A 14999-nucleotide genomic window follows, 5' to 3' on the forward strand; every position below is an offset into this window, starting at 1 on the left:
AACTGGAAGCACCGGAGAGAGCTGGCCAAGATTCTTTTTGCGGGGATGAAGGCCGGAACAGAATTGAGGGAGCCTCGAGGCCCCCAGACGGGAGAAACAGAGAGACCAAAAAGGCAGGCCCTAAAGAAAGATCAGTGCGTTTACTGCAAAGAACGGGGGCACTGGAAAAATGAGTGCCCTAAGAGGGACCCGAAGAGAGGAACAACCCAGAGAGAAAAAAATTTCCCCTGGAACTCGAGTTCTATATGCGGGGGAAGACAGTGACTAGGGGAGTCAAGACTCGACACCCCTCCCCGAGTCTTGGGTAACCATACATGTGGAGGGGAACCCCGTTGGCTTCATGGTGGACACTGGCACCCAACACTCTGTTTTAAATCAAAAACTGGGACCAATGTCTAAGAAAACCAGCTTGGTGCAGGGAGCCACGGGGACAAAAAAAGATATTTTTGGACCACAGAACAGAAAGTAAATCTGGGGACCCATCAGGTGTCCCATTCATTTTTGGTGATACCAGAATGCCCAGCCCCTCTATTTGGATGGGACCTGTTGACTAAAGTTCATGCTCAGATCCATTTTGACCCTGGGGGAATGTCAGTCACGGATGGACTTGGATAGCCGACACATGTCTTGTCTCTAGCCTTAAAAGATGAATACAGACGTTTTGTGCCTAAGCCCTCAGAGGTTATAGCACCAGATATACAACCGTGGGTCCACAAATACCCGTTGGTATGGGCAGAAACAGCAGGAATGGGACTGGCTAAACAGAGACATCCGGTCGTCATCGCACTAAGAGCCGAGGCGACTCCTGTGAGGGTGAGGCAATACCCTATGAGCCAGGAGGCTCTGCGGGGGATCACTCCCCACATTCGACGGCTCATGGGTGCCGGAATTCTCAAGCAGTGCCAATCCCCTTGGAACACCCCCTTACTACTGGTGAAGAAGCCGGGGAGTACGGATTACAGACCTGTCCAGGACCTACGAGAAGTCAACAACCGGGTGAGTGACATACACCCTACTGTCCCCAACCCGTATACCCTCCTGAGCAGTCTGCTGCCTGAGTACACTTGGTACACTGTGTTAGACTTGAAAGATGCTTTTTTCAGCCTACCCCTGGCGGCCCAGAGCCAGGAAATATTTGCCTTTGAGTGGACTGAGGGGGAAGGCCAACCGGTAGTACAACTAACTTGGACCCACCTCCCACAAGGGTTCAAAAACTCCCCTACCTTGTTTAATGAGGCTTTGAGTGAGGACCTCTATGAATATCGGTCTCGCCACCCAGAGGTCATCCTGCTGCAATATGTGAATGACCTTATGTTGGCTGGAACCACAGAGGAGGCATGCAGCCGTGCCACCGGTGACCTCTTACAGACTCTAGGCACCTTGGGATATCATGCTAGCACAAAGAAGGTGCAAATATCCCGGCAAGAGGTCACCTACTTGGGGTATAAGATCAGGCAGGGGCAAAGGTGGCTAAGTCAGGCCATGAAGGAAACAATATTGCAGGTACCAGAGCCCAAGACCCCCCCGCCAAGCGAGAAAGTTTTTGGGGACTGTTGGATATTGTAGACTGTGGATCATGGGGTTTGCTGAGAAGGCCCGGCCCTTGTATGAGGGAAGTAAAGAGACCCCAAACTGGACTTGGACTGAGCCAATAAAACTTTCCAGACACTCAGATGGGCCCTACTAAAAGTGGCCAGCCGAGACTATGCCGCCCCCATATTAGCCATGGGACTCCACCTCCTGGTATGGGGACTCTACTGCCAGTCCCCGACTATTCCCTCCCTGACCTCGTTTGGATCAACGAGGATACCACCCTCCAGAAGGATGACAAAGATGGATGGTACCGAGATCAAAACAACAACCTGATATTGCCTGCCATCCTGGGTCGTCACCATGTGAACACCTGCACACAACTACACACTTGGGAGAGAAAAAGACCTTGACTCTTCTCCAGACGGCCTGCCTGAGGTTCCCTCGACAAAATGCAACTGTACGAGAAATAAGCCAGGCTTGCAAAGCGTGCCAGCTGATGAAGACAGGGAAAAGGCAGCACACTGGAACGAGGTACCGAGGGAAAGAGCCAGGGCAACACTGGGAGATAGATTTCACTGAGGTAAGACCAGGCAAGTACGGGTATCGCTATCTGTTGGTTCTGGTAGATACCTTCTCGGGATGGGTAGAAGCCTTCCCCACTAAGGGAGAGACAGCAACAGTGGTTGCTAAAAAGATCTTAGAGGAGATAGTGCCTAGGTACGGGCTGCCAGTGACTATGGGCTCAGATAACGGGCCTGCCTTTGTGAGCCAGATTGTACAAGGGCTGGCCCAAGCTCTGGGGACAAAATGGAAGTTACATTGTGAATATAATCCCCAGAGCTCAGGACAGGTTGAGAGAATGAATTAGACCCTAAAAGAAACTTTGACAAAGTTGGCAATAGAGACTGGCGGGGACTGGGTGATCCTCCTTCCCTTTGCGCTCTTTCGAGCATGTAACACCACTTATAAGCTGAATCTTACCCCTTTTGAGATTCTGTATAGAAGATCCCCTCCTGTGTGTCCTATATTCGAGAGAAAATGCCTACCACCCCCTACCTTGGGACAATTTCAGCAAACACTGATGGCATTAAGTAAGGTACATAGCCATGTTTAAAAATTAATTCAAGAGATACACGAGGGAACAAGCAAGGGGACCATCCCCTCACATAATATTGGCCCGGGTGATTGGGTTTGGGTAAAATGACACCGATCTAAAGTATTAGAACCTAGATGGAAAGGCCCTCATGTTGTTCTCCTTACCACTCCTACTGCTATTAAGGTCGACGGGATCGGGCCCTGGGTTCACTGCAATCACGTGCGGCAAGCCACCCCAGAAGAACAGGAGAAGGCACAAGCAGAATGGGAGGCAAGACCTCACCTGTCAAATCCTTTGAAACTGAAACTAGTACAACGGGAGCCCTCTTAACCATCGTGCTGGTAACAGTTTTCATCGGCCCAGGAGCAACCAGCCACAACCCCCATCAGCCAGCTAACCTGACTTGGGTGATCTACAATCCTGAGACTGGAGAAGTGCTTAATTCGAGCTCCAACGTGGCCCCCAAAGGGACATGGTGGCCAGTACTGACCTTTGATTTGTGTGTGCTGGTGGCTGACGGTAATGGGTTTGGTCCCCACCAACTGACCAAGTTCTTTGCCCACGGCTCTTTCGGTCTGTTCACCTGTAACTGTGAGCGAAAAGGCCCACAGTACTATGAACAGGTGCCTGTCTATGTCTGCCCGGGGGGAAGAAGGGATCGGAACCAAATTGAAAAATGTGGGGGAGTTGACTCTTTTTATTGCGCCGCTTGGGTTTGCGAAACCACGGGAACAGTCCATTTCACACCTCCAAGAATCCTTGAGCTCCTTGGCTGAAGTAGTGTTACAGAATAAGAGAGGTTTAAATTTGTTGTTTCTGCAACAAGGAGGATAATGTGCAGCACTGGGAAAAGAATGCTGTTTCTATATTGACCATTCAGGGGTGGTACAAAAATCTCTCCAGAAAGTAAGAGAGGGACTAGCCCAGCGAAAGAGAGAACGAAAAGCCCAACAAGGCTGGTTTAAATCATGGTTTCAGCGCTCCCCCTGGTTGACCACTTTGATTTCCACCCTCCTGGGTCCACTCATAATATTAATATTGTTACTGACCTTTGGTCCATACATTTTAAACCGTCTGGTCTCATTTATTAGGGAGCGCCTAAATACCATCCAAATTATGGTATTGAGACAACAATATCAGTCAGTTTCACAGGGTGAAGAGGAAGATTCCTCTACTTGAACAACAGACAGGGGGGAAATGTGAGGATGCCACGGCTAACGCCATGGCAGGCAGCCTAGATTAGGAGTAGGCCTGGTTTCCCGGGGTAACATAATTATCAGGCCTCCTGGAGCCAGCCAATCAACATATGCCTAGCCAGAGAAAAGGGAACCTATCAGGGGAAAGCTGAAAGCCCCACATTGGGCCAAGAAAAATTACCTTGCAACTGTGTAACCAAACTGCTTACGCCAACTACCCACTGTGTAACCAATCCGATTGTGCCAACTACCTGCTGCTTAACTGGGGCTTGGGGCCTTTCGTCCTCACACACCTGGTGAGGGCGGGAGGCCCTTGAGTCAGTAATAAATTCCCCTATTGCGAGTTGCATTGTTTCGAGGAGTCTTCTTTCCCGACTGGGGACTCGGACTACGGGCAGAACATATGGCACAGGCTCCATAGTTGTGGTGCACGGGCTTAATGGATCCTCGGCATGTGGGTGCTTACTGGAGCAGGGATCGAACCCATGTCTCCTGCATTGGCAGGTGGATTCTTGACCACTAAGCCATGAAGGGAGCATGAAACTGAATTCTACTGATCTGAGTTCCATCCAGACATCTTGAGTTTGTCGTTCTCTTGACCGATGTGGTCCCTGGAGAAATCTGAAGTTTTCTCACACCTAGGTTTGTGAGCTCTGTGGAGGTGAATACTCAGAGGAGACAAATGAAAGGAAGGAATTAAAGGAGGAGAGAAGGAAGAAAGAAAGAAGGGAAGGATAAGAAAAGAAGAAAATGATTCTTTCTCAGGGTCTGTTAATGAGGAACCGGTCAATCACATGCTCTGGGGGCAGGGCCTGGTGACGAATTAAGACAATTATAAAACTCTGTGCCCCTGCCAGCATGCTTGGTCGAGGACTGGACACATGATCTGGGATGGTCCATTCAGAGCCCTCCCTTGAACTCTGATGTCTTCTGAGCTTCTTTCCTTACTGGTTAGTTGCCTTAGAGAGATAAAGACATGAGGCAGGCAGCTTGAAACTCTCTCACTAGGTGTAGAAACCTGAGGGAAGAAAGCTGTCAGGCTGAGAGAATCAAAGAAGAGAGAAGGGAAGGGGTGAGGGAAAGAGTGAACTGATGGCTTCTGATTTCTTGGGTCCAGTCACTGAGATCTTTGGATCTGTTCTCGTTCCTGTGTCCCGGATCCCTGTGTCCTTCCAGTAAGTCTCCCCTTTCTTGAAGCCAGTGGAGTTGGGCAGTTGGGCTCCTCTCGTTTGTGGTTCAGACTTGGTTCTAGATCCTGCCCGGTTGTGATGTACCTTCCTGACTCAAAGAGAGGCAGCCATTTGTATGAGCTCCATTGAGATGAAATCCTTTATTCTCTGCTGAGGGCAGGGCTTGCAGAGCCCCAAACCCAGTGCCTTGGCATCCCTGGGAGGGAGTGCCCTATGTGTGAGTGTGTCTTTGGAGTGGGCCTGAGTGATATCTGAAGCAGCCCAGCATTTACACTGAGGGAACCAGGCCGATCCTATAGTTTCCCCGATCGAAAACTGTGAAATACGCTTTCAGGAAGATGTCACCCAGGATCCAGGTGTCTGAGGGGCTCATGTCTTCTGTGCCCCCTTGAAAGCTGACAAAGCAGATGTCCTCAAAAACCTGTGGGAGAGAGAAATACACACCAGTGTGAGCACTTACCTGCCACCCGCCTCAATATCCAGAGCAGAGAGCTTTTCCATTCTTTCCCCTTCTTTGGGAAGAATCAAGTGGCTCTCACAGCAGCTGCAGAAGTGAGGGTATAGGAACAAGAAGGGCCAAAACATGTGGTTGCCATGACAGAGGGGTATGGGGAGGGGAGGATTGGGAGTTTGGGATTATCAGATGCGAACTAATATTTGATATTTAAATAACAAAGTCCTACTGTATAGCACAGGTAACTGTATTCAGTAACCCATGATAAACTGTAATGGAAAAGAATATGAAAAAGAGTTGGTATATATTTGTGGGCTTCCCTGGTGGCTCAGTGGTAAAGATTCTGCCTGTAGGGCAGGAGACCGATCCCTGGGTTGGGAAGATCTGCTGGAGGAGGACATGGCAACCCACTCCAGTATTCTTGCCTGGAAAATCCCCTGGATGGAGGAGCCTGGCAGGTTACAGTCCATGGGGTCTCGCAGAGTTAGACAAGCTGAAGCAAATAAGCAGCAGCAGTATGCATATATTTGAATATATATAAAACTGAGTGGCTTAGGTGTAGAGCAGAAATTGACACAACATTGTAAATCAGTCCTACTTCAATGTATTTTTTAAACAAAGAACAAGAATGGCTCATAGTTCCCCTCACATACTGCTGTTTCTTTCCTTCCGACTCCTGCTCTCTTTTTTTTCTCTGCTAAGAATGCCTGTTTATCTCTTCATTGGCCACAACCGATTATTTTTTCTAAAAAAATGTTTAACTTTTTAATGGAGGATAGCCAATTAACAGGATTGTGATAGTTTCAGGTGGACAGCCATGGGACTCAGCCATACATAGACATGTCCCCACTCTCCCCCAAACTCCCCTCCCGTCCAGGCTGCCACATAACTCTGAGCAGAGCTCCCTGTGCTACATAGTAGGTTGTTGTTGGTTACCTATTGTAAATAGCATTGTCACAATGCATTCTTTATACTCACTCAGGCCATCTAGGAAATCTTTCTGGTCCCACACTCACACTATTCTGCCACTCCAGGCTGGGTTGGGTGACTTATCCTGAAGCTCCCCCAGTCTGTAGCCCTCCTCACCCCTTATCTGCCCCTGGACCACTTTGCATAGTCCCTGGGGCTGCCATTTGTAAGGAATCCGATATAGATTACCTCAACCCAAGCAGGCTCCCTTGCTCCTCCATGAGGCTGGGGTGTTTAGAATTACTGCAATTCCTTCTCTTCCTCAAAGCCTCCTTTGAGCCCATCAGCCTGCTCTGAACTCCTGCAGGGAGCTGACATGAAGCCTCCACTCTGTGCTGGGGCTGAGCAGTCACTGTGCTCCTTTATTCACCTTAGCATCCAACCTCCCCACAGAGGGGTCAGTACCCCAACTCACAGAGTGTGAAGTTGCAGCGAAGTTCTAGGGTAAGCATGTAATTTATGATCTCCACCTGGAGACTTTTGAGTTGGGAAGGGGAGACTGTTAACCCCTATGGTGGGACAGCAAAATGAGACTGTCCCCAGACATCCTTCTTGTCACTTGTTCTATTTCAGGGATTGCTAGAGCTGACTTTCCATGTTTCTGCATCTGAGGTCTCTGGTTGACCTCAAGCTCTGTGAAGACTGAGGCCCTCAGTGTTCCCCTCTCCTGTCACTCCCACCGTGTCAGCACGGGGTGGTGTCTCCACATTTATTGCAGGAGGATGGATGTCCCAGACTGCCCTTTACTCTCACGTGGTTGGTTTTGTGGGAGGCGTTGGCCCAGCCACTGGGGCTCAGCAGCATCTGCCATGGTGTGGCTTGGCCTATAGAGGGCCTCTTCCTCCCAACAGCAGCCCAAGAGTTCTTGCAAATTCCAAATTTGGGAACCAGCCCCCAGAGTTATCCCCTCACGTTCTGGATGTAGTATTTAGGGGACACTGGGAAGTCCATGCCATTGATAGTGAAGTTAATAGGAGGCAGGGTCTTGGCCTGGTCACATGAAATCAATTGCTGTAAAAGAAAGCAGGAGAGAGGTTGGCCCAGGTGATCCTTGGTGTGTGGGGAGCCCAAGAATGATCCTGTGGCATGACCCTTCACCTGGTTTTTCTCCTTGGGATTGGGGTTGATGTGTTTGAAGATGTTGCGGACCACTTGAGTTGGGCCAGCCAGCACTGAGCTCCCGCTGTCCACAATAGCCTGACATCCGCGAGAACAAGCAACCACCATTTTGTTTATGGAGACGCTGAGAGACGGAGGGACAAAGTGGGCACCAGGGTCACCCTGAAGTCTCTTCAATGACTGCCCCCTGGCTGACTGTCTCCTGAACAGCCCTTCAGCTCTTACCCTGACTCTGTTTTTCTTTTCTCTGGTCACATCATCTTTTTAACTTTCTTTCAGTTCTTGCAGGCACCAAGCTCTTTCATGTCTCAGGGCCTGAGGTTGTGCTGGTGCCCTTCCTAGAAGACACCATCCCCTTGGTCCAGCTAATTTTTCCTCATCTTCCAGGTTAATTGCCACTTTGTCAGGAAAGTCTTCTCCCCAGACTAGATCAGGCTCCTGTCTTGCTCAGTCTCTGTAGACCCTTCCTCGTGCCTAGCGTCTACCAAGGTGGTAATTCACTGTGTGTGAACTTCATTTCATGTTGTTTCACATACGTCTGCCTCACTAGATGTGAGGGCAAGTTGGATCCTCAGTGCCTCCCACAAGTGCCCAGCACACAATGGATGCAAGTGTATGTTTGTTGAATGAATGAATGAGGAACACCCAGAGACCTGTATCTGGTGTCTCCCCAATGATGGGTTGGCCCATCCAGTGAAGATGGAGGTCTCTAGGGCAGCAGATGGTCAGAGCGGTGGTGGGGGAGACACAGGCTGCCCCGGGAGAGTTTGTCTCCCAGCACTGCCCCCTCACCCGGCTCAGACCCTGAGGTCCCTGCCAGGGGAGCATGAGCAGACCCAGGGGCCTCCAAAGAGCAGGTGAGCTTTGGCCTGAGGCTATCACAGAGAATCCCATCAATTCTCGCCCCTTGTTCTCAGGCCACGCCTGGATCCCAGCTTCCTGATTCAGGCACAGCCCCTGCCCTGCTGTGTGCCCGGCTTGGGCCACAAGTAGCACTGGTTAGGTGGTGTGTCTCTTTTTATGCGTTGCTCTCAGGTCTCAAGACTGCAGCCAAACTCTCTCCACTGTTGGGTAACTTCTCTCTGAGGAGACCAGTTTTCCCAGTTTTTCAGGACTTTCTCAGCTTTTCAACTGGCAATTCTGTGTCCTGAGAACACCCTAGGTCCTGGGTGGCCCTGGTCAGTAGGTCATCTTAACACAATCCTGTTCAGGTTGGTGAAATTCCCCCTGATCCTCTTTTCATCACACTATAGGGTCCTCTAACCAGGCTCCCCACCTCACAGCACAGGAATGCAGCTCTCCCCCAGCTGCCCAGGCCTCTCTGGACCCTTTCAGGATCCGGGTGAGAGGCCTGATCAGGAGCTCTGGGGCAACTATGAACCCATGGGTGGTGTGTGCTCCCGTGTGTGTGTCTGTGTGCATCTGTGTGTCTGTGTGTGTTTATATGTCTGCCTATGTAAGTGTTTATATGTGTCTCTGTATGTGTTTTTATGTGTGCATGCGTGTGGAGCATATATCTGTGTGTGACTGTGAGTGCATTTGTGTGTGTTTGTATGTGTCCATGTGCATGTGTGGCAGCATCATTTGGGGTGGCCCTCAGAGGGGCAGGCTTACCGGTCCACAGTTATCTGCCATAAGCCGGCTTGGGTCACCGGTACCCACTTGAGAGCTCCCTTGTGGTAGGCGTGGTCCACCCCACCAAGCATCAGCAAGCTGCTCTTCTGCGGCCAGCTGAAGAGAGGAGGAAGAAGGGGCTTGTTGGAGGAGGGTAACACCAGCCACTGTCTGAGGGCTGCGCTTCTTCACCCGTCAGAGGCACTACTATGGTCTCCATTTTACACATGCAGAAACGGATGCTTGGAGGGCTTGCGTACCTGACCAGGGTCGGTCCCCATCTAATAAGTGTCACAGAAGAGGTTCGAAGCTGGGCAGCCTGGCTCCAACCAGGCCTGGCTCCGACCACCCATCTTTCTGAAGAGGGCCTGGACTTTTCCAGCCACCTGGATGCTCAGATATACCCTCAGAGGACTCTATGCTGGAGGGGTCAGGCTTCCTCCTTGTCTAGCCTGTCATTTTTCAGGAAAGCTGATGTCTGAGGGAGCTAAGAACATGGGTTCAGTCTCACCCAGGGTTGACTTCTCTTGCCTGTGACCTGTGCTGTCAATGGGACTTCAAGCTGAGCAGGCCACCCACCTCCACTCTCCCTGTCTTAAAATTCCTAATATGTTTTGAACAAAGGGTTTCACATTTTCATTTTGTGCTGGCTCCTGCAAATTCTGTAGCTTGCCCTGGGTTCCCGGTGAAATGTTAGTGAGGAAGGAAACATTCTCGCCATCCCTCTCCTTCTGCATCGAATTCATCAGCAAATCCTGTTGCCTTTTCCTCCAGCCGTATCCTGGACCATTTCTCTTCCTCCTACCTCCACCCTGCTGGACCAAACTGCACCGTTGAATCCATGAGAATGGTTGTGTTCCAGTGAAACACAACCATTTTTTATTAACAAAAACCCAGTGATGGGGCCAGTTGTGATCCTGGGGCCGTGGTTCTCCTCGGCTAGACTATCACTCAGGAGTCTACTGGATGAGGTGGCCTACACCTTTTCATGCAAATGGAAGCATCTTAGAGCTTGTTTGGAGGAAGGGCTTGTCCAGCTCAGACTTACCTGCTCATGAACAAGGCAAAGACAGGTTCAGAAATGACTCCTTGTCTCTTCACGTTGTCAAAGAGAGGGGTGGCTTCACGCCTGGCGAGGCTGGGGAACGCCAAGCCAAGGACGCCATCATAAGGTGAATTTTCCAGGAACCCACCAATCTTATTCTTGGTCAGGCCAAATGTCTGGTTCTTGGCAACAGCTGTCCCTATTTGTGAGACAGGAGAGTGTTCCCATGTAAAGGGTTGGGAAGTGAGGCTGGGCTATTTGGTGCAAATGCCATTAGCACTGCAGAGAAGAACTGAGGCCTCAGTTGACCTCAGATGGGTAGGGCAAGCTGGGATAGGAATTGGGCTTTCATTTGTGTGGGGCTGTGGATTTTAACAACACCTGCTTCTCCTGCAAACACCATCTGAGTGAGTCAAATTGGTTCATATCTTCTGTACAGGTGGGGCAACCAGACTCAGGACAGGACTGAATGGTCCTCTCTAAGGACAATGAATAGAGACCAGACTAGTCTTCTCTTTGGCATCACTATGATCTGATGGGCTTCCCTTGTGGCTCAGGCAGTAAAGAATCTGCCTGTTAATGCGGGAGACCCAGGTTCATTCCCTGGGTTGGGAAGTTCCCCTGGAGAAGGAAATGGCAACCCACTCCAGTATTTTGCCTGGAGAATTCCACAGACAGAGAAGCCTGGCGAGCTAGGTCCGTGGGGTCGCAACACTGAGCAACGAACACTTTCACTTTCATGATCTGATGACAAACATGAACTGAATTCATTGCAATGCATTGTGGATTCTACATGTGCCCAGGAAGACAGAAGCCATTATGCAATGTCACTGGCTGGGTTCTAATGAAAATTCTGCCTGTAAAGCAGGCTTTTGGGGATGTGCACACTTGTGTGTGAGTGCGTGTGTGTGTGTATATATATATGTGTGTGTGTGTGACAGAGAGAGAGACAGATACAGAGACCGAGACAGAGAAACACAGGGTGAGCATATTCAGGCACTTTGTGTGTGTGTGTTGGGGGGGCAGGCCATAGTTTTTATTAGTCTCAAAGGCCCCCTAGAGTGAGAACCCTTTTATCAGTCCCATCTTACACCTGTGACCCCTGATTCCCTTGCCTAGATACCTGAAGCCCTGTGCTGCCCCAGGGGCCCCAAATCAGTTTTATCCTCTCCCCAAACCCACACCTACTTGAGTCCTGAAGGTCAGTGAGGCTCCACTTAAAAAATATGTGACCTTGGCAAGGCCCTCGCTCTGTGCACCTCATGTCCCTCGTCTTTATCCTGAGCTAATAATAGTACCTCCTGCCTGGGGATGTTGCAGGATAAAACAAGTTATTACCAAGAAACTGCCCTGTAGAGCCTGTGACTATCAAAGGGGGTGCTTCACTCCCCCTTCTTCCTGCTCCAGCAAAATGCACCTTGGGTAATGGAGATGCGGGTCCACACCCCAAGCCTCTCTCTGGGGTTCATTGTTTTGGGAGTTTGTGTGTCAGCAGGGGCGCTGTCTCCCCAGGGACAGGGCACTGCTGGGCATGTGGCCAGCCATGAGGGGACTTTCAGAAAGATAGTCCCTCCCAGCTGGTCCTGCATCTGTTTTGCAGGCAGTGGTTGCTCCCAGGGCCAGCCCAGACTGAGCCCCTGGTTCCCCTGTTACCTGAACAGTTTCATTGGCAAGAACTCCTGTTATCTTTGCAAAGCCACAGTAGAGGTTGAATTTCTTCCACTTCCATCGGAAGGTGGTGGACATCTTGGGGTCATATGTCCAGTCTGCAGCTGCCAACACAAGAGACCCATATCTGTCAGATGCCAAGGATGGAGAAAGTGGGGGAGGACAAGATGGGTGGGGGGCAGGCACTCACAGAAGGAGGGACTTCAGCAGAGGCCACTCACAAGTCAGACGAGCTGGTGTCAATGATAACCCGGAACTCTTGAGGTGGTGTTCCAATGGTGATGCTGCCAATGTAGGCCATCTATAGGGGCCAGGGACGGAGGTTGGGGTGGACTTGGCTGCCTGGCCACCCTTGACTCCCATTGTTCTGCCTCCCTCTGGGCATCCCAGGGCCTGAAATCACTTCCAACTGCTCCTCCTCACAACTTCTGCTCAGAGGTCCCTTCGTTTGAGAAGCTCTCCAGTTTCCTTCTTTAAGGCCCAGCCTAGCGCCGCCTTTTTATATATAAAAACTGGGATTCCCTGGTGGCTCAGATGGTAAAGTGTCTACCCGCAATGTGGGAGACCCGGGTTCGATCCTTGGGTCTGGAAGATCCCTGGAGAAGGAAATGGTAACCCACTCCAGTACTCTTGCCTAGAAAATTCCATGGATGGAGGAGCCTGGTGGACTACAGTCCATGGGATCACATAGAGTCAGACATGACTGAGCGACTTCACTTTCTTTCACTTTCTAGCGCCTCCTTCTCTAGGTGGCCCTCCTATGTCATTCCAGGCCACTCCTGCTAAACTCAGAGCATGTCCTGTGAAAAACATGAAAGTGGTCCCTTCTTTGACATGTATTCAATCTTTGTCTCTCTCTGCCTTGCTTATATGGGCTTTCCTGGCCGCTCAGTGGTAAAGAATCTGCCGGCAGTGTAGGAGACCCGAGTTCAATCCCTAGGTTGGTATGGTTCCTCTGGAGAAGGAAATGGCAACCCACTCCAGTATTCTTGCCTGGAGAATTTCATGGCTTTCCCATGCATTCTTGAAGAAGAGAAAAGCTCCTATTTAAAAAAAAACATAACAGTAACTATAGTGTTAGACCTTTATGGAGTCACATGCATTAGGGACTCAGTAAGTTAGTGTCATTTCTGGATCTCTGGAGGATGAACTTTCTCTGCCTGGAGATTCACATTTGATTTTCAGTTGACTTTATCTTTTGATCAGAGATGGCTCACCCTTCATCTGTAACTGAGTGGCTCACTTATTTCAGAAAGAACAATCTTCCTCAAACTAATGCCACATCTTTGGTACATAAATGGATGTTTACCTGCCACTTGGTCGTAATTGGTCCCAGTTAACGCAGACCAAAAGTTGAGGATTTGAGTGCTTTCTCCCCTGGGAATGGGGTCCCTGTTCCCCACTGTTTCTGCCTCCTGCAGGAGCCCCAGCCCCAACATCCCACCTGGCACCCCCAGATGAGCCTCAATTCTAGACCAGAACACCAGGGAGCGCTGTGGAGCACCATTCTCCCAATGCACTCACGTCCATGAGGTTCCTCGGGGGATGAGATGAGAAATTCTGGTCAAGAGTCAACTTCTGGGACAGGGTAAAAGATTGTGGCTCCGGGAAACTTCTCAGCAAGTTATTTTCCGTGAGGGTTCTTTGCACGGACTTCATCTTCGTTATAGGGATTCTTTCACCGAGCATGGGGAAAAGGAAACAAAGAAATGTCAGTAACCAGGTATGACTGCTGTATCTGGCATTGTAATGGCATTGTGTATTTTCCAAGCATTTTTATGAGTGTCACTTTTTATCAGAATGCCATGCAAAGACATGTCAAAGACCTAGGTCTGCATACAGGTTCTGTTGTATAATCTTGGGTAAACCAGATGACCATTTGGAGCCTACACAGATGAAGACACTGACACATACACACAGCAGAGGAGGGAGAGCAGAGAGAAGACCTAGAAGCAAATGCAGGAGAAATGCTTTTCTGTAGCATCACACCGACAGCTGCACAGGTCATGCACTGAACAATTCCAAGGAGTGCCATTTTTATATGGGTCACGATGTGACTGGTACTCCCAGAGTTACGCAGTCCTGCAGTCCTGCCCCATGAACCTTGCCCGCCATGGTGCCCATGACAAGATTCTCATTAATCAGTGAAAGTTGAAGACTGCCAGGGAGTGATTACTTTCTCTTCTAACCCTGATGGGTGGAAGAATGAGAGGATGACAAGAGAAACCCCAGAAGGAAAGATGATGCTACTTACAGTCCCCATACTTACATGACTATGCACTCTGAGAGGGCCACCAGCCCGAGGAGCACAGGCCACTTCATGCTTCTTTCCTGGGTCTTAGTACTCAGGGAAGTTCAAGTTCTGAGCATGCAGTGGTGACCAAGAGCTCCTAATTATATATGCTCTGACCTGCCCTAATTGTCCCCTTTAGGCTAGTGGTGGATCTGATAAGAAATATGAACCTCTCCATAAAATATTTACCTCTATCAGTCCCCGTGTGTATTTGACTTGGAAAATTCTCAGAATACAGAGATACTACTGTAATCTCTGGAATGGGTGAATTTAACTCAGATGACCATTATATATACTGTGGGCAAAAATCCCTCAGAAGAAATGGAGTAGCCATCATAGTCAACAAAAGAGCCTGAAATACAGTACTTGGATGCAATCTCAAAAATGAGAATGATCTCTGTTTGTTTCCAAGGCAAACCATTCAATATCATGGTAATCCAAGCTTATGCCCCGACCAGTAATGCTGAAGAAGCTGAAGTTGAACGGTTCTATTCTATGAAGACCTATAAGACCTCTGGAACTAACACCCAAAAAAGATGTCCTTTCCATTATAGGGGACTGGAATACAAAAGTAGGAAGTCAAGAAACACCTGGAGTAACAGGCAAATTTGGCCTTGGTGTACAAAATGAGGCAGGGCAAAGGCTAATAGAGTTTTGCCAAGAGAATGCATTGGTCATAGCAAACACCCTCTTCCAACAACACAAGACTCCACATGGACATCACCAGATGGTCAACACCAAAATCAGATTGATTATATTCTTTGCAGCCAAAGAAACTCTATACAGTCAGCAAAAACAAGACTGGGAGCTGACTGTGGCTCA

At 49.5% G+C, this 14999-nt stretch overlaps 1 pseudogene; it reads right to left on the reverse strand.

The window, feature by feature from the left end:
• Positions 1-5283: 5283 nt before the first annotated feature.
• On the reverse strand, positions 5284-14206 carry LOC133066182 (pregnancy-associated glycoprotein 2-like; annotated as a pseudogene).
• Between the last annotated feature and the right edge of the window lie 793 nt (positions 14207-14999).

Source organism: Dama dama, chromosome 2 (genome assembly GCF_033118175.1).
Source record: "Dama dama isolate Ldn47 chromosome 2, ASM3311817v1, whole genome shotgun sequence".
Taxonomy (NCBI): Eukaryota; Metazoa; Chordata; class Mammalia; order Artiodactyla; family Cervidae; genus Dama; species Dama dama.